The 18588-nt window shown below is 42.7% G+C and overlaps 1 protein-coding gene and 1 long non-coding RNA gene across 2 annotated transcripts in view; both read right to left on the bottom strand.

Moving 5' to 3' along the window:
- Window positions 1-18588, bottom strand: part of PLEKHM3 (pleckstrin homology domain containing M3) — a 209493-nt gene that overhangs the window by 61219 nt on the left and 129686 nt on the right. The window lies entirely within an intron of this gene.
- The window catches only part of LOC141584551 (uncharacterized), a 36251-nt gene extending 17663 nt beyond the window's left edge, over window positions 1-18588 (bottom strand). The window contains exon 1 of the long non-coding RNA XR_012517629.1: window positions 1-18588. This exon is cut by the window's left edge and continues 16767 nt beyond it. This is a non-coding gene — a long non-coding RNA (uncharacterized LOC141584551).

The following is an 18588-nucleotide window of genomic DNA, read 5'->3' as shown; positions in this document are numbered from 1 at the left end:
GAGATTAACAGGTGTTAGGGGTTCCAGTCATACCAGCACAGGAATTAAACTTTCTGTTTGATTTAACATGAAGGGCAGAAAGAGAATTGAAGGGAATAATTTTCTCATTATGTAATTCAATGTCATTTTAAGCCAAGACTATGTAACTGCCTAAAATAATTATCTGTACCAACTAATATTGTCTTGGCAGACAATCCATGGAATCAGAGGGGTCCTCATATAATAATTAAGAGCACTGGCCAAAACAGCCTTCCTGAATTCAAATTCTGACCTTGTCATGTACCAGCTGATGACCCTGAGCAATTTACCTTCTGTGCCTAAGGTTTTCATCTATGAAATGGAGAAAATAATACCCGCTTCATAGGTTCATTGTGAGGATTAAATGAGTACAGTATGTACATGGAAAATCCTTAGAACAGTAAACAGAACATATTAAGAGCTGAAAAATGTTAGTTATTATTCTTACTATCCCACATTTTGGGAAACACCAAATTAGGATATTGGTCTAGGCCTGTGTTAGACTATATTAGGCATATAGTCATATAGTAACACATTTCTGGAAAGAACATATGGCTAGGGAATAAGAATGACAATTCTTTTGCTGATACAAATTTAAATGAATAACTTACTACAAATGCATCTAAGGCGATTTACTGTTCATTTTGCTCATGTTTCCTTCCATGCCTCATTTACTTGGCCAACGGCAAGTCTGAATGATATATTTTTGCCTTTAGGGCATAGTACACAATACATTTGACACAAAAATGTCACACCACAGAGAAAGGATTTTAGGATTTTAAGTGTAAGTCACTATTTAGGTAAACAAGGTCATCCAAATATATTAGCTATTAAATTATGAAATCAATGTCTCATCTATTTGGAGTAAACAACAGAATTAACATAGGATTAAATTGTCAGAGTGACTACCCACGTTATGATTTAATTCGTGTTATGAAATACAGTAAGGGAGGACTTACTCATCAGTAAACAATCAAATAAATAGGCTAACATCAAAAAGCAGTAGTTCTAGGGGGCTCCTAAGATGGATTAGTTGGTCCTGAACAAGAAAGACATATATTAACATATCTAAGCTGTTGCCTTTCATGTGTCTCATCCCTTTTGTCCCTGGAACTATATTTAGTACACAGAGAACAACAGTACTGCCAGGGCAGTCAAGTAGAAAGAGAGGGCATTAATTTAGTAGAAGTTGGTCAAGGTTAGGGCAGGAGATAGTGGACAAGTATATATTTGGCTCACTGAACTACAAGATAAGGTCGTATTGGAAATTTACAGCAATCTCTAGACCCTGTATTGAGCCTACATTGAAAGCGGTCTCATTCAGAAAGATCTGGATTATAAAAAGGCCTGTCTTTTCCAGTCCCTGTCCATTCATTACAGGACAGTTTCTTCCATCTCTGCAACAGGCTTCTCGGTAACATCGTTACCACCTCCCTTTCCTCTCCACTCAGTTCTGGCTCTTCCTTCCTCTAGCATCTCAAGGTGTTCCTTTTTCTGCTGTTCCTTTTTGATGTCATGATCCCCCATTTTTCTCCACATACCTCTTCATTGCTGGGCTGCTTCTCCTCTGAGTGGGTGAAGTTATCATCCTTGCTTGCTCTGCTCTTTCAGGCAGGACCCTCAGCTTTTCTATTGAATTGGGCATAAAACACTAAATATGTCTTTCTTGATGAATGTTGTCTGCTTTCTCCTGCTTTTCTTCTTCCATATACATATATATATTTGGAATATATGGAAGTATATATATATATTTGGAATATATGGAAGTGTGTGTGCATATATATATATATATATATATATACACACTTGGATAATTCATTTGCTCAACTTCTATTATGTCTATAAGAAATAAAAGGTCCCATATTTTGACATGAATTACATTCTACTCCCCTTATTGGTAGGCCACATTGTACCTTTTCCCTAGGACCTATTTCTCTTAGAGGCTTGAGTACTTTAAGATATCAAAAAGAGCAGAATCAATTCAGGTGCAATGCAATAAACTCGTTTTCCCCGTCGGTTACTATGTTTGCACTAGTCTGGGTACCAAATCAAAATGAGTACCCAGGAGAGGAGCTCCCCAAACTTAACTAGTATTAGCAGTGGCTCCAGCTTTTAGTGAGTTCCACACTCTACCTATAAATGGCCTCTATGTTCTGGGGGTAAATCAACTTTTTTGAATCTGTCCAATTACTTTATGGTGATCTGAATGGGCCATTTATAAAAGTAAAAAGTGTCTGAAAAATGTCACTTTGTCACCAAAACAGGGAGAAAAATCTCCCCATACATTCAGGAGGAGCTTGCAGTATGCTTGGCACAGTTCCACACACTGGAGATGCAGGTGAACAACCCAGACAAGGCCCTGCTATAGTGGAGTCATGACTTTCTATTGAAAGGCCAAGGAAAATGATCGCTGTCAACCCTGGTCAAGGAAATCAGGTTAAAACCACCTTAGTGAAGAAGAGGGGACCATTTCATTGATTGACAGGCCAATGTTAACAAAAGCCCCACCCCCCTGAACTAGGATACACATTTAAGAGCAGACCGGAGTTTTTTTTCAACACACACACACACACACACACACACACACACACACACACACACACGGCCCCAACCAAACCCAAAAGATAATGGGAATCATCTGTTCTGCTCTCATGTGCAAACCTATAATTTATGGAGAGATGGGAAAAAGAAAGTCCCTTAGGAGGCCTAGCCAAGTTCTGTGGTGAAAATTCAAGTGTACTCAAAGCTCAAAGCTCAGACTGGAAGAGGTGGGGGTGGAAGCGAGCAAGAAGCCACAGCAAAAATAACATGTCTTGAGGCAGTCAGCTCTCTCCTTTCTCCCCATTCCCAATGCCATTCCTGGGCCAAGCTGCCTTCCTCCCTTCTTCCTGCCACTCCCACCCCCCCGCCGCCCTTCTACATTCACACATTTTCCTTCTTTATTATTCATTCATTTTTTTAAGAATCGCAAATTGGTTTTAGTGCTCATAATTCTTGTCACAAGGTGATGTCCGGAGTATAAATTATAGAAGATCCTAGGAAATAGGAGATAGTTTACATCAAATGAGAATGTGTTAATAAAACAAAATGGAGTTATCAGAAAATTTGAAATTATGGAAAGGAGATGGTTTCCTTAAATACATGACAGTAAATAATATATATTTGTGCATACTTACTAATAAAGTAACTTACTACTGAACAATAGAGCTGGGCATGGTGGCTAACGCCTGTAATCCCAGCACTTTGGGAGGCTGAGACAGGCAGATCACTTGAGGTCAGGAGTTGGAGACCAGCTTGGCCAACATGATGAAACCCTGTCTCTACTAAATATACAGAAATTAGCAGGGTGTGGTGGTGTGAGCCTAGTTACTCAGGAGGCTGAGGCACAAGAATCATTTGAACCTGGATGGTGGAGGTTGCAGTGAGCCGAGATCACACCACTGCACTCCAGCTTGGGCGACAGAGCGAGACTTAGTCTCAAAAAACAAACAAACAAACAAACAAACAAAACCCAAGAATATACTGTAGGACCTGACAATAGAAAAGGCCATCATTTAAAGGCTTAGTTGCTAGCAATATCATCCACCAAACTCTGATTTTGAATTTCAGCTCTATATCATGATAGCTACATATTGTTATTTTTGCTTCTTCTATTGGGCCATTGTCACTTAGCTTTATCGTATTGCTTTGGGATGATATGATTACCAAAGCAAATCAACTACTATTGTCATTGTGTGTGTGTGTGTGTTTTTTTTTTTTTTTGGAGACAGAGTCTCACTCTGTCACCAGGTGCCAGGCTGGAGTGCAGTGGTACCATCTCATTTCACTGCAATCTCCACCTCCCAGGTTCAAGCAATTCTCCTGCCTCAGCCTCCCGAGTAGCTGGGACTACAGGTGCATGCCACCATGCCCAGCTAATTTTTGTATTTTTTTAGTAGAGATGGGGTTTCACCATGTTGGCCAGGATGGTCTCGATCTCTTGACCTCCTGATCTGCCCGCCTCGGCCTCCCAAAGTGCTGGTATTACAGGAGTGAGCCACTGCAGTCATTGTATTTTTAAAAAATGCCAGCATGAGTAATTCTTGCTGGGCCATTTGAAAAAGCATTTTTATTACACTTAATTATTTGCTAACAACAATAAAAATTTAATACATATTTTATTAGTTTTCTTATCAGTAATGTGAAGTAAATTATTATCCATGTCAGAGATGGAAAAATTGAGGCCACCTAAACTAAAAAAGATTAGCAGTGGTGGTGGATGTAAAATAAATGTCAAATTGTTCCTGTAGGAAACACCCTTTGTAACATTTCAGATAGTTTCTAACATCACTCAAGGTGTTCTTGCTATCCAGGGATAGTTTTTACTGTTGGTCAGAATTTAAAAATGGAGAGAAACAATCTGTGGTCATGGGGATATGATAAAACCTCATTACAGTTGTAAATCAAGTGACTCTTGTTAAGGGACTTTGAATAGCAGCTGTCATAGAGCATTTACTATATGCCAAACACTCTTCTAAGCATTGCACATATTTGTAACTTAATCTCACAACTTTGTGAGGTAGGTACTTTAATTATTATCATTTTGCAGAAAAGAAAACTGAGGCATAAGAAGTTTAAATACATTTCTCAAGGTCACACAGCAGGTAAGGGGTGCAGCCAATATGTAAGCTCAAGCTGTCTGGTTCCAGGCTCTCTGCCCACAACTATTATGCTAAACTGCTTTTCAGAGGGCATGCTGAAGTTAACCAGTAGACCAGAGTTATTTAAAGATTTACTTGAAAGTCAATTGTTTACTTGAACTCAGGACCAAGCAGTCCTAGAGAAAAAAAAAGAGGTTTTTCAGTTCACAAATGCTCACTTACCCAATAACATAGTTTGAATGAACAGATAGCCCCTTTGAGTTCATTCTAAACCTTACCACCTCTTCCTAAAACTGATTCATTCACCCCATATTTATGGGGCCCTTCCTCTTGCCCAGGCACTACTCTTAGGGTTGGGGTCCAGAACAGATAAAATCAAGACTTGCTTCTGGCAGGGCGTGGTGGCTCACACCTGTAATCCAAGCACTTTGGAGACCAAGGCAGGTGGATCACCTGAGGTCAGGAGTTCAAGACCAGCCTGACCAACATGGTGAAACCCCATCTTAAAAAAAACAAAAAACAAAAAACAAAAAACACTTGCTTCCAAGGTTGGAATCTTTCACTTATGGATTATAATTATTATTACTATTTTCTGAGGCAGAGTTTTGCTCTTGTTGCCTAGGCTGGAGTGCAGTGGTGTGATCTCGGCTCACCACAACCTCTGCCTCCTAGTTCAAGTGATTCTCCTGCTTCAACCTCCCAAGTAGCTGGGATGACAGGCACCCACCACCACACCCGGCTAATTTTGTAGTTTTACTAGAGACGGGGTTTCTCCATGTTGGTCAGGCTGGTCTCAAACTTCCGACCTCAGGTGATCCGCCCACCTCGGCCTCCCAAAGTGTTGGGATTATTTATAGGTGTCAGCCACCGTGCCTGGCAACTTATGGATTATTTTTTAAAGGTTCTTGCAAGCAGGCGTGAGAACTAAGTAACTCAGGTGACATTTTATTTGAGGGAGGCATAACACAGTCTTGGCAAGAATCCTAAAATTGCGCCCTCCTGGGCTCCCCAGCCTGGAAACTGAGGACACTCTTCAAGGTGAGCCCCTCTAGAGCATGGGTATGAGAGGCTGATCATTTCATCCTAACTGTATTCCTCTCCTCTCAGTTCAGAGGACTCTCAGCACACTTCCATCTAGAATGTGTGTGTTGTCTTACACTTTTCTCAAATTCACTACATTGCAGTATTATTGTACCTAGCACTTAACAAATACTTAAAAGGCTGTAAAATATGCTCCATAAGTCATGCAGTGCCAGTACTTTCCTGAGGTGCTCATAATCATTTTTGTAAAGGGGATATATTCTTTTTCTTATTGTGGCAAATGTACACAGGATACCTTTTTAGGTGCATCATAATCATTTTTGATTGGTTACATTTCACAAAATATGATAGCTTCTCCTCCACTGCTAACCATTTCATGGGTAATAAAATTGCAGTTGAGACAATAAGCTGGTTTTCCTAACTAGCACGGCTGGCCATATCAGTTTCTCAGAAAGACTTCAACTTCTCTCCTAGGCTGAGATGACTTCAATCCTGTGGTCCCCCTTCCCTCTCCACCCTTGATAGATTCAGAAGCTAGTTCCAAGGTCTGAAGTTTGCCTCCCTCCTCCTCAGCAGCTGAATCAACTTCTCTCGCCACCCCTTTCATTATTCCATTCCATCCACCCCATTGCCATCGGTGGGGTGGAGACTCATTGCTTAAAGTGTGCTGAAGAAAAACCCAGAAGCAAGAAACTAGAATAACTTGCTCCTGTTAACAAAACAAACCAGAAAACACAGTAGGGGCCAAGACCTCACAGTCGCCGAGTTCCAAATCCTTCCTTATCCCAAGGAGACAGACTGCCTGCCTCGCTATTCTAAGCTCAGGCGATGTGGCTTAAGCAAACTCATAGAAGGAATTCAAGCCTCAAGATCCATTTTCAGTTTCCCCCAGCTACCCCTGTGCCTTTTTATCCTTACTCCATCTTGCCCAGACAAACGTGAAAGCCTGTGTAAAGACCACTGCATGTCTGACTTTGAAAGGACTTGAATACCCTCGTGAACTAACTCCTGGCTCCAATCTTTGGTCTCATGGAGACAGAGAAAGCAGCAGCCAGTTGGAAAACAAAAAAAGGGTTGTTATCTCTATGTTAAATTAAACTCAGATTTGCTTAATATCCTAGCCAACTTATGCCACAACTATTTTGGCCCTTTCTGCCACCCCAAAGCCTTTTGTGGCCAAAATGTACCATTGTGCTGCTGTTTGACACTGCGTGCCAGCAGGCATCTGGGCCAAAGCCAAGGAACACCCTTCCTTCTTTGGGTTTTGGGGGAGCAGGGGAGGGCTGCTAATTCTTTTGGTGACCATTGACTAAAAGCTGAGTGGTCAACAGTTTGTTAAATTATACACACACCTAAAATGTCAGCTGCATCAGAGACTTTTGCTATCTTTTCCATGGCTGGGAAACCTTTAGGCTGATGGCAATTTTAGAAGTTGGGTTTTCTAACCACAAACTGGGGGACGCGATGCTAGCAGAACTCCAGACACGCAGGATCCTGGGCAGCAAAAACTCATCTTTGATAAGTGTATATGTCGATAATTTAAACCAATGGAAGGGGACAGGAATTAAAATTAGTCACAGTTATGAATACATATACATACACACGCATGAGAGAGAGAGAGGCTCTACCTCAAAAGTCCTTTCTGTATAGGGCCAGCTATGAATACAAAACCACACACTGACACAGGTCAGCCATAGCTATAGATACAGAAGGTGCTAACCTGAACATTTTGAAAAAACAAAACAAAAACAAAAAGTAAGGCCGGGTACAGTGGCTCATACCTATAATCCCAGCACTTTTGGAGGCCGAGATGGGAGGATCACTTGAGCTCAGGAGTTTGAGATCAGACTAGGAAACACAGCAAGATCTTGTCTCTAATAAAAATTTTAAAAAATTAGCTGAGTGTGGTGGTGCACAGCTGTAGTTTCAGCTACATGAGAGGCTGAAGTGGCAGGATTGCTTGAGCCTGGGAAGTCGAGGCTGCAGTAAGCTGGGATCATGCCACTGCATTCCACCCTGAGTGACAGGGTCCCCGTCTTAAAAAGAAGTACACAAAAAAGCAAAGAGCAAATTCGCAGCATCATAAATCCATACCTAATTAGGCTGCATTCTTTTTTGGATTGCAATATATTCTGTGGATTATCCAGTTCCTTTTTTCTAGCATCTTGCTATTTTTGATGACCACAGGTCATTGGTGCAGACACAATGAAATATTTTGACTACCGTGGCACTAGTTAAAACTGACCTGTACTTCCAGAAAACAAAACAAAACAAAACAAAACAAAAACACTGACCTGTAGTTGAGCACGGTGGCTCACGTCTAAAATCCCAGCAGTTTGGGAGGCTAAGGCAGGCAAATCATGTGGTCAGGAGTTCGAGAGCAGCCTGGCCAACATGGTGAAACCCATCTCTACCAAAAATACAAAAAATTAGCTGGGTGTAGTGGCAGGCGCCTGTAATCCCAGCGACTCGGAGGCTAAGACAGGAGAATCGCTTGAACCCAGGAAACAGAGGTCGCGCCACTACACTCCAGCCTGGGCGACAGAGCTGAGACTCCGTCTCAAAACAAAACAAAACAAAAAACTGGCCTGTAAATGATTTTAGGAGTTACAGCCTATCTGGGGGAAACTGGGCAGGCAGCTGGGCCTGACCAATATAATCCCAATATCTAGAGTCTCTCCAAGCACTGGGTTTTTTGCCATGCATGGTGCTGGCACTCCAGGGCTAATGATGGGTGCATTTGCTCTTTTCTTTCCCTCGCTTTGCCCCATTATTCCCTCCTTCTACCCAGTGGAAAGATGTGGTAGAGTTTCAGAAATGGTGGTGGTTGGGGTGGGGGGGGGTTGCTTTGCTGCCAGGTGGATTTGACAGCAGTTTGCCTCTAGAAATAGAGAATGTGAGTGCTGGAAGAGAACAGTCCAATTTAGAGGTTCAGATGTGCCCATTTCTCTAAAGAAGGGAGTCCTTCCACTGCAGGAGCAATCGTGCAGCTGGTAGTATTCATTCTTCTTTGTTTTAATAAGTTCGAAACATTTCACACAAAATTTAAAAAAGTAACAAAACAGGATGTGTGCTAGAACAGGACAGCCTGGGTTTGAATCCCAGCTCCTCCACTTTAGTTGGATGACTTTGCGCAAGTAAATCTCATTGGGGAAACGTGGATAATAATAGTACCTATTATTATAGGTATATTATATAGGGCTATTGTGTGGATTAAATGACATAATCCACGTAGATTTAGGACAGGGTCTGGCCTAAAGTAAGCACTCAATAACAAAAGTGAGTAACATTTCTTGAGCATATAATAAAAGGGAGCTATTATTAATCTAATTATTTAGTACAACCTTCTCATTTTACAAAGAAAGATTTTAAGCGGCAGAGGTATTCTGTGACTTGCTAAAGGATAAACTGTTGCTGTCATCCTGGGTCATGCGTTTTCTGGTCATCCCTCCCTCTCTCCTCTGGGCTAAGTGCTATAAAATGAGAGTGAACTGGGCAAGCCCCTTGCCTTCAGCGAGACTGCACCATACCAAGTCAGGGACGGAGCAAACAGGCTGAGGATCCTGGCCCTCTCAGCTCCTTTGCCTGTCTGCCAGATGATCAGTCCCTGTCCCAGCAGGCAGTAGGCAGAGAAAAGAGAAAAAGGTGAAACTCAGATCAGTAGTTTTATTACCCGCGATTGCCTAGCCTACTTTCTCTCGGTGCCCTTGACCTCTGCTCTAGCCAAGAATCCTCTCACAGTCTCTTTCCGCTGATTTCCTTTGTTCTTCAGCTCCAAAGCTTCCCTTCTGGTGCCCATTCCCTTAGTGTCCCTTATAGCCCGAGTTCTTAAATAGCTCCACCTCCTGCGAACCTCAGCAGAAACGGGCTCTCTGCTGTTAGCCCAAACACGAATGCTAACTCATAGTTCACCAGATAACCTGACTGGTGCTACCCGTTTCAGGAGGAAACCCACTAGGTGAAATATTATCTTCTGCACATTTTTACTGGCCAACTTTTGTTTACTGGGCATTATTTTAACTGCCACCGAATTGTAGGGCACTAAGATGACAATTTGTCTTTAAGGAATATATAAAATCAGCATTTAGCTTGTTTTAATAAGCTGTCCTTCAGATCATATTCATGAAAATGCTTAAAGCTGCTATTTCCTGACAAAAAGTCGAAATAGTTAACCTCTGGCAAATGGAAATCCAGCCATTTGTCAGTTAGAACCGAAGGTGCTGAGCCTACATTCAGCAACCTGGCTCTCACTCCAGGTTCCCTGCCGCAACCAGAAGCCTAGACACTTTGTGCAAACTGGCTGGGAGGCCCCAGAAAGCAGATACATGCAGAGAGACTTCCACAATTTTGTCACTTCTCAAGGTTTATACAACCATAGAACGAGGGTCCTAGAACTGAAAGGGGCTGTAAAGATTGTTTAATCCAATCTTCTTACTTCATGAATGAAAAAAACTGAAGACTCCAGAAGTAAAGTAATAAAAACAGTTTCCATCCAAATACATGCCCGTGGTCCTCTTCCTGGGAACAGATATAGTTGCAAGGCCAAAGCCAGAATAAAAAATGAGCCAAATGGGCCGTACTGTATGAAATCGTCATTTAAAGATGGCATACATCTTTAACAGAGGTTAACAGGATGGAAAATAATCCCTAACAGGGTTAAGTTAAAAATCCATTTTTTAAAAAGAAAGAAACTCCGCTTTTACAAAGTGATGAGAAATGATAGGGCTGGGGATATTTTCAGAGGTAAGCTGTGCTTCCACTTCTGAGTAAGACTTAATGGAACAAATGCATTCAGGGAGACGCATGGAATTTAAACACAATTCAACATCAGTTAATTCTAAGAGTAAAGGCCCTTCAGTCCAGCTCCCTTCCACCTCGATGTTAAAGGAAGCTAGAAAGCCAATTACATTCACAGCAGGGCCTCTCCCCTACTGCAAGGGAAGAATGTACTGCAAATTCTATGTGTGCTTTACAAGCTAGTAAAACTATAATTGCAGGTGGGAAGGAACATGGCGTCTCTTTGTTTCTACCAACATTTCAGTCTGGTAAGCTTCTCCTCTCTGCAGCTGCAGAAATAGTGTGGACCCCATGGTTTTCTTTAAGCACAAAAATGTATACTCAGGATTCTACAAGTTTGGAGAAAGACTGGTTTTTGTTAAAATTGAAAAGATGTCTGTGCACAGCCCATCAAAAGGTCATGCATTCTTCCAAGAAACAAGTGCTTTTTCAGCAAGCCAAAACCCATCTTCGGGTGCAAGCTCTGAAGACCTCTCTCAGCAAAAGCAAAGACAGGTGGCAAGGCTTAGAGGGCAGTACCAAGCACAGGCCTAGGGAGAGCTCCTTGCCTCGAGAGGGTGGTGCAATTCTCCAGGTGCAATTCCCTTATGGCACCACTGGGGAGGTCGGTCTAGGACCATCCTGGAGGCAAGAGGAAACAAGGCTTTTCTGCGTTCCCTACCAAGGCGCTGCTCCATATGATGACCGTATAGCTGTAGCTATAGCAGGTTTCTATGGCCTAGATTCCTCTACAGAACATGAGGGGCAAAATTGGGATGTAGCGAGCATGACTTTTGTGGCAATGGTTGCGGCTTAGTGTCCATAGATGCAGTGTCTTGATGATGCTGAAGGAAGCTCCCAGGAGCTGGCCAGGTGCAGTGGCTCATGCCTGTAATCCCAGTACTTTGGGAGGCCGAGGTGGGCAGATCACAAGGTCAGGAGTTCAAGACCAGCCTGGCCAATATGGTGAAACCCCGTCTCTACTAAAAATACAAAAATTAACTGGGCATGGTGGCGGGTACCTGTAGCCTCAGCTACTCAGGAGGCTGAGGCAGGAGAATCGCTTGAACCCGGGAGGCGGAGGCTGCAGTGAGCTGAGATCGCACCACTGCCCTCCAGCCTGGGTGACAGAGTGAGAGTCCTGTCTTAAAAAAAAAAAAAGAGAAGAGAAAGCTCCCAGGAGCCATTTATGCAAGGTCCACACCTCATAGCAACACTAACAGCAATACTCTATCACTAGTAAAGTGCCTATCTCCTAAGTCCTTAATTGTCAGGCAAAGTTCTAAGTGCTTTATGCATACTAACTCTAAGGCCTCACAACAACCTTTGGGGCAGGTCCTATAATCCTCACTGCAGAGATGAGGTGCTTAAGGCACAAAGAGAATTGACTTGCCCAAGGTCACCTAGTGCGTCTAGGGTGAGTTGGCATTTGAACACGGGCAGGCGGCCTCCAAAGCTCTGGTGTGTGACCGCTGCAGTGGCCAGCCGTCTGCAATGCCCAGTGTCAGATATCATCATCCCTTTGGAGACCTTTGCTCCAGGCAGAAACTCCATCCCATGTTCACCTCACACTGGCATGCTGGCCTCCTAAAAGCTCCTGACAGCCATCTTAATTTTGATTTCTATTTAATTTTCCACCTCACAAAGCAATGCCAGGGAGAGGGAGGCTGGTGATACTTTTAGAATATGATTTAGCAACCGGCAGCTTAAGGGAATGTAGGGCTTCCTTGCTGCCACCTGACCTTTGTCTTCGGCCTTCCTAATGTTTGCATTGCTGCCCTGACCTTGCAAAGTGACCTGGAATAGCTTGGCTGTTTCCTTGTGTGTGTCCACTTTCAGAGCCCAGCTGTCAGCCTGTACAAGTCTGTCAATTAGTATCTCAAGGGTTTGGGATGGGGTCTGCTGCCTTTTGAGGAGCACAATCTAACAGTAACCTCCAAATTCCTTCTCGTAATTGAGCATTCATTAGTTTAACGGAACAAAAGCAGGCATTCTCTATTATAAAGCAGAGGTCAAAACTGGTGGCTGTGTTTTGCTTGGCCTGCAGAGTGTTTAAATATTGAGAAATTTCACAAAAAAATACAGATTTCCGGCTTTTCTTGGAAAACGGGAAGAGCAGGCAACTCTGGAGCTACTGAGTAACAGCTGCCCCCTTCAGATATGGATGCTCTCTCTGGTTCCCTCAGGCCTGCTTCAGGCACAGATGCCATTTGCTTGATCTCTGCAGGAATCCCAGTCAACATACCTCTATTCTAGAGCCAGAATTCCCTCCTTTACAAATGTGAGATGAGCCAGGCATGCTGGCTCATGCTTGTAATCCCAGCACTTTGGGAGGTTGAGGCAGGTAAATCACTTGAGCCCATGAGTTTGAGATCAGCCTGGACAACATGGCAAAACCCTTTCTCTACCAAAAAACCTCACAAAAATTAGCTGGGCATGTGGCATGCACCTGTAATCCCAGCTGTTATGGAGGCTTGAACCTGGGAGGCAGAGGTTGCAGTGAGCTGCTGTCACGTCGCTAAACTCCAAAGTGCGTGACAGAGCGAGACTCTGTTTTTTTGTGTGTTAAAAAAAAAAAAAAAAAAGCTGCCCCTTCAGGCTTCTAATGTTTCCTCAGAACGATGGGTGTAATATTGTTGAAAAGCTGCAAGTTCCAAGTATGGAGGGAACTGCAGGCCACTATCACATGGAGACACACGTGGCAATGCTGGGCTACCATGAGTGAGCATCTCCAGAAAGTACCAGGTTGGAGCTACATCACGTTTTATGACTTGGCCTTGGAAATCACATGGCATCACTTCCATGGTCACAGCCCTGCCTAAATTCGGGGAAAAGGAACACAGATCCCATCACTGGATATGAGGAGCATCAAAGTTACAGTGTAAGAAAGACATGTGGGATGGAAGATACTACTGTGGCTATCTTTGCAAGATACAATCTGCCACACTTGGTCAGATGTATTCCCCAACCACCCTAGGTTCGACTCTGCTGACTTAAACAATGCCTACCTGCCTCTCTCATCAGACTGTGAGCTCAGTGAGGGAAGGGACCTTTGCCTCCTCTGCTGCTAGCTAAATGTCTGGCACACAGGAAGCATTCAAGAACACACATTTGTTGAATCAAACTGAACGGAAACGAAGAACCAGAAAGACTCCTGGGGCCCTTTCATGATGGCTGTTGGTGGCATAGGTTTCTACCACTGGCAAGACCAACACTAACCTTACTCTGTATCTTTAAGTAAATGTTCCTTGAAAACAGCCCCTCACTTTGTCAGTGTCATGATTGCTCTTTTAAAACAGGAAACAACAAAACCCCCACAACAACAACAGCACTCCAATGACTGCACGCCAAAGGACTCCCAGGAAAGTGACCTCAGCGCTGACTAAACACCATCCAATTCCGCCGCTGCATCCTCAGCTGGTATCGTGTTGTCTTTACCTGAGGGGCTCGAGTTGGCTCCTGGAATCCTTATCTCAACTGAACTCCTTCTCGCCTGGGCAACAGGGCTCTCTAGCCACCACTCACAACACAGTCAACCTTCTGATCCGGCTTCCCCAAAAGGCAGTGACTTTGCCCTTAGCTCCGCATATTTTCTGCCACAGCCCTTGCCCAGCTCCTCCAATCCTTCAATCATCTGTGGATCAGGTCAGATTTGGCTGTGGTGCCTGGGTCTGCAGAATAGAAAAGTTTTCTCTGGGCAAAGACTAGCCAGCTTGCATAAAGAACAATCCGCACCAGCACCTTGCCAATCACCTGCTTTAACCCACTCAGCTAACTGGCCCCATCATCAAAACACCAGAAAACCAGCAGTTATGCTCAGCAGGTAGTAAAGATGTCAAGATTGAAATCAAGCAGGCAGAAGACCGAGCTCCAGTCCTAGCATCTAGCCGCAGTTGCCACTTTTCCCTTTCCCCTCCCTGTACAATGTGAAATACCCTGGGAGACTGAGCATGAGGCATGCACTGTTCAGCACCCACTCAAGATACACCTGCTGTCCTGAGAAATGGCGCTTTTCCATTTGTTCCGGGCCTGCCTATCAAAACTTCAAAGAATAACACTCAATCCTTTCCTCCGCCCCAGCAAGATCTTCGAAGGAAGCCTGTGCATTAATTTTTTGAAAACCCACTTGTTTAAAAGGTATAACTTGTTCCCCAAATAACTTACAGTCTTCTTTCCTAGCTCATTAATTGGTTGGAACAGCCGTGGCTAAAATAGCTAACAGAGATTTAGTGATGTTTTAATGGAGGCCTCGTTCCCCTCTTGCCCCAGTTTACATTCGGGGGCTTCTGAAGGCAGTGCCGGCTGCAGCGGACACAGGCAGTGGCTGTGGAACAACACAGGCGAGCTGTCACGCTTTGTTTTTCTGCTCATTAAATCCGAATGCTCCTAATTAGTTATCCTGGCCGCTAATGCCCGGGTGGACAATGGTGTAGGGATCAGGGCTGCTGTGAAGCTATGAATACAAATTCCTTGGGCTCCTGAGGCTTGGGACTGGTGACTCGGTTGTGGGCACTGAGGCACTGTGTTCCTGTGGGCTGTGGATTCAAAGATGTCAACCCTTGTATGAATAAAGGTCATCACCTGTTACTTCTTTGGTGAAAGGGCAGCTGTGCTGGGTGCCCACTTAGGCTCAGCCTTTGTCTGCTGACTCTGTGAAGAGCGCCCATAGAGAAAAAACATTCTCTGATCATGGGTTTGCTTGGTGGGGCAGGACCATGCAAAATAACTCACATAACTTTCTTGAAGAAGAGTTCGGTAAAGTACGTTGTTTAAAAGTGGCTTTGAAATGCCTTACACATTGCCTTCTTGTGATCTTACTAGCTAGAAAACAGTTGAGATATGACCACCATTTGAATTATTTCTTCAGGGGCTAATTCCAACAAATGTTGAGATCACATGATGACAATTCCTAAGCTCTGTGGGTATGCGGGACTAGCAAAAAAGTTAAGTGAAGAGTTAACTGTTCAGGAATATGGAGTGAGTGTTCAGAAAGTTTGCAGCAATGAACAACTCACCATTATTCTGATATAAGCAGATATTTTTTTATTTGGTTTTAGAATTCTGTGCATTGTTATTTCACAGTCAGCATTTCTAATTTTGTTTTGTTTAGTGGCTAAATTAATCAGTTTGCTTTGCTTTTCAGGGGAGAGAGAACCAGTGAGTTCACAATAGCATATGTTCACAATAGTATATGTATGCACACAACAGTATATGTATGTACATATACACCCTCTCATCCATCCACTCAACCATCCATCTGCCTATCCACCCATCCATCCACTCAACATTTATATGTTGCATATGTTACATTAGTTGCTTAGTGTAAGTGTTTATTGCTTTGGTATAAAACAAACAGTTCAGGCAGTGCTAGGCAATTCCAGAAAGGCAGTGTGCATCTGGTCACTTCTCTCTCTTCACGGTTCTTGAGTGCTGTGGGTCCCCCCATCTGGCATCCTTCCCACTTCACAACTTTTTAGTAAGTACTTCAAATTCTAGATTTTCCTGTCCTTTTTCTTTCATTAAAACTTATCTGTTGAAATGTCTCTCCCCCAACCCCCGGTATCATGCCATGTTTTCAAATGAATTTCTGCCAAAATAATAATTTATTTTTCTTGGGTAATATATTTCCTATTAACTAAAACCTAAATTGTCTTCACCTAAAGGTAGGGTCTCATTTGGAAATTTAGGGCCCAGGGAAGGTGAATAAAAGAGAAAATTAGCTCCTTGGATGGTCTCATAAAAGGGGTGTGTGTGTTGCGGGGGGTGGGGATGGGGTGAGGTGGTGGGCAGTAGAGGAGTAGTGGGGGAGGGCCTACTCTAACCAGCCACCTCACCCATGGGGTCATCCAGTATCCTTTCTCATGAATTGCCACAAATAGAATCATTCAATGCTTAACTTACATATGCCCCAAAGGTGAGTAACACCAGAAGAGTTAGTCATTAATATACATTTTAGGTTTTGTCACAAGAGCACAGGTAGCCAAAATTTAGAAGTCAAATCTGACCTTTTCTTTCAGCAAGTAGAAGGAACCTTAGAAGAATTCTCCTATCATTTACACAGTCCAAAGAATGACATATTAAACCAGAGTTCTAATTTGCTCCTTAAGAACAACTAAGAACTTTTGACCATTTATTTACGTATACTAATGTATTCTACTGGTAAAATCTGGAACCTTTTCATCAGTGTTAAAAGTGCTAAGAGGATGTGAGCAAGGAGATGGTTTGTCACATACTTAACAGGGAAAGCAGATAGCTGATGCTGAAAGTTAAGGCATTGAGAGTTACGGTACATCTCTTGCCATCTCAAGCGAGCATATCTTTTTATTGCATTCCTGTCTTAAAGCCTTCTCATGGATTTGTGATAATGCTGGATAGACTGAAAATAACAAAACACAAATTCTAGTCTATTTATTCTACTCAAAGCAGCTAAGGAAAAGCTCTTAAAAAGCAGTGCCTCAGTTTCCCCATTGAAGACATGCACCAATACTAGTCCATGCATTCACACATGCTGAGTCATTGCCTACTACATCCTTTATAAGGAAGCGCTTGGTCAGTTTAAAAGCCACCATGCATTCATATCTCCCAAAAGAAGGTTTGTAAGATTTTATTTAAAAAATAATGAACAATATATTCTGTTAGTTACACTCAAAGAGTATGGATTGAATATGTTTTTCTAACAATATCTAGTTTGCAGAACAGAAATTCACCTGGAATTCTAAACACAAGAAATGAGTAAATGGAGGCCATGCACCCTGGAGGTCCCAGGATTTGGAGAGCCTCTGCCCCCGTCTTACGCTTCTTCCTTGGCTCTGCTACTAAGCCAGGTGTACTTGGCTCTATTTTACACGTTATGGCTAAATGCTACCAACTGACTGTAGTCAGAGAATGTCTGTGTTCAACTACAACATTTTCCATGTGCAAGTCATACCAACGAGCAACTCAATCACTGATGAAACAAACAGACAATTAGGGACTCTGAGCATTAATTTTGCCAATACTGGTACTCAGTGAACAGTGAGCAGGTGACAATCACTCCCAGAACAACTGGAGGGAATCTCCTTTGCAAAGCAATTGTCATCCTTGCTCTTTCTTTTCTCACGTCCAAATGTACAACAGTAAGGAAAAATGCATGCAAAGAGGACTGTAATTCAAATAATGGGAAGAAGGGAGAAAACTGTCTTGAAGGTAACAAAAGCAGTGGTAAGGTAGCTTGAAATCTTCAGTCAAATTGTTGAATTAAGTCTATCTGCTAAAATTTTAGGAATTGTTACTTATAAAACCAGACAGAGACATGAAGGTTAAAATTTTTTTGGTATGAGAATTCTTTCAGCATCTTTAAGTGTTATTAGTGCTTTGTGTACCATATTATTTTAAAATTATCTCTAAATTATAAATCTCCTTTCACCATGTTTATTAAATTCTTACCTGTTTTTTTTTTCTTTTTGAAGAGGAAAATGTCTGTTTTCCCTTTTACATAAAAACTAATGGGAAAAATCAAATTAACTTAAGAGAAATGTGTAGACAGGAATCTGTGCATTCAGGAAGAATATCTGTATTATTGCTTTTTCTGATTTATAACTCTTCAATCACTTGCTTTATTTTCTTTTCCCCTGCAAATTTCTATATTAAAAGGCCCTTTTCTATAGTTACTTGATATAATAGACAGATCTGCTTTTACAGAAACCTTTAGCAGTGAGGAGAAATGTCAAAGAGGGGAAAATAATTTACTCTAAAATGCTGAAACTGACAAGAAGCAGGATGATGAAGCCGTCCAGAAGAGGCCCAAATGGCCCAGGATGCCATAAGGCTGGTGGTTGGGTCTGTTAGGTAGGGTTTCCCGATACCACTACACGCCCTGTCACAAAGCAATGTTATTATTATTATTACTATTTTTTTTTGAGACGGAGTTTCGCTCTTGTTACCCAGGCTGGAGTGCAATGGCGCGATCTCGGCTCACCGCAACCTCCGCCTCCTGGGTTCAGGCAATTCTCCTGCCTCAGCCTCCTGAGTAGCTGGGATTACAGGCACACGCCACCATGCCCAGCTAATTTTTGTATTTTTAGTAGAGACAGGGTTTCACTATGTTGACCAGGACGGTCTAGATCTCTTGACC

This window comes from Saimiri boliviensis, chromosome 5 (genome assembly GCF_048565385.1).
Source record: "Saimiri boliviensis isolate mSaiBol1 chromosome 5, mSaiBol1.pri, whole genome shotgun sequence".
In the NCBI taxonomy this organism is placed as follows: Eukaryota; Metazoa; Chordata; class Mammalia; order Primates; family Cebidae; genus Saimiri; species Saimiri boliviensis.
Note: the sequence above shows the minus strand (reverse complement) of the source record. Positions and strands in the feature narration are given on the sequence as shown.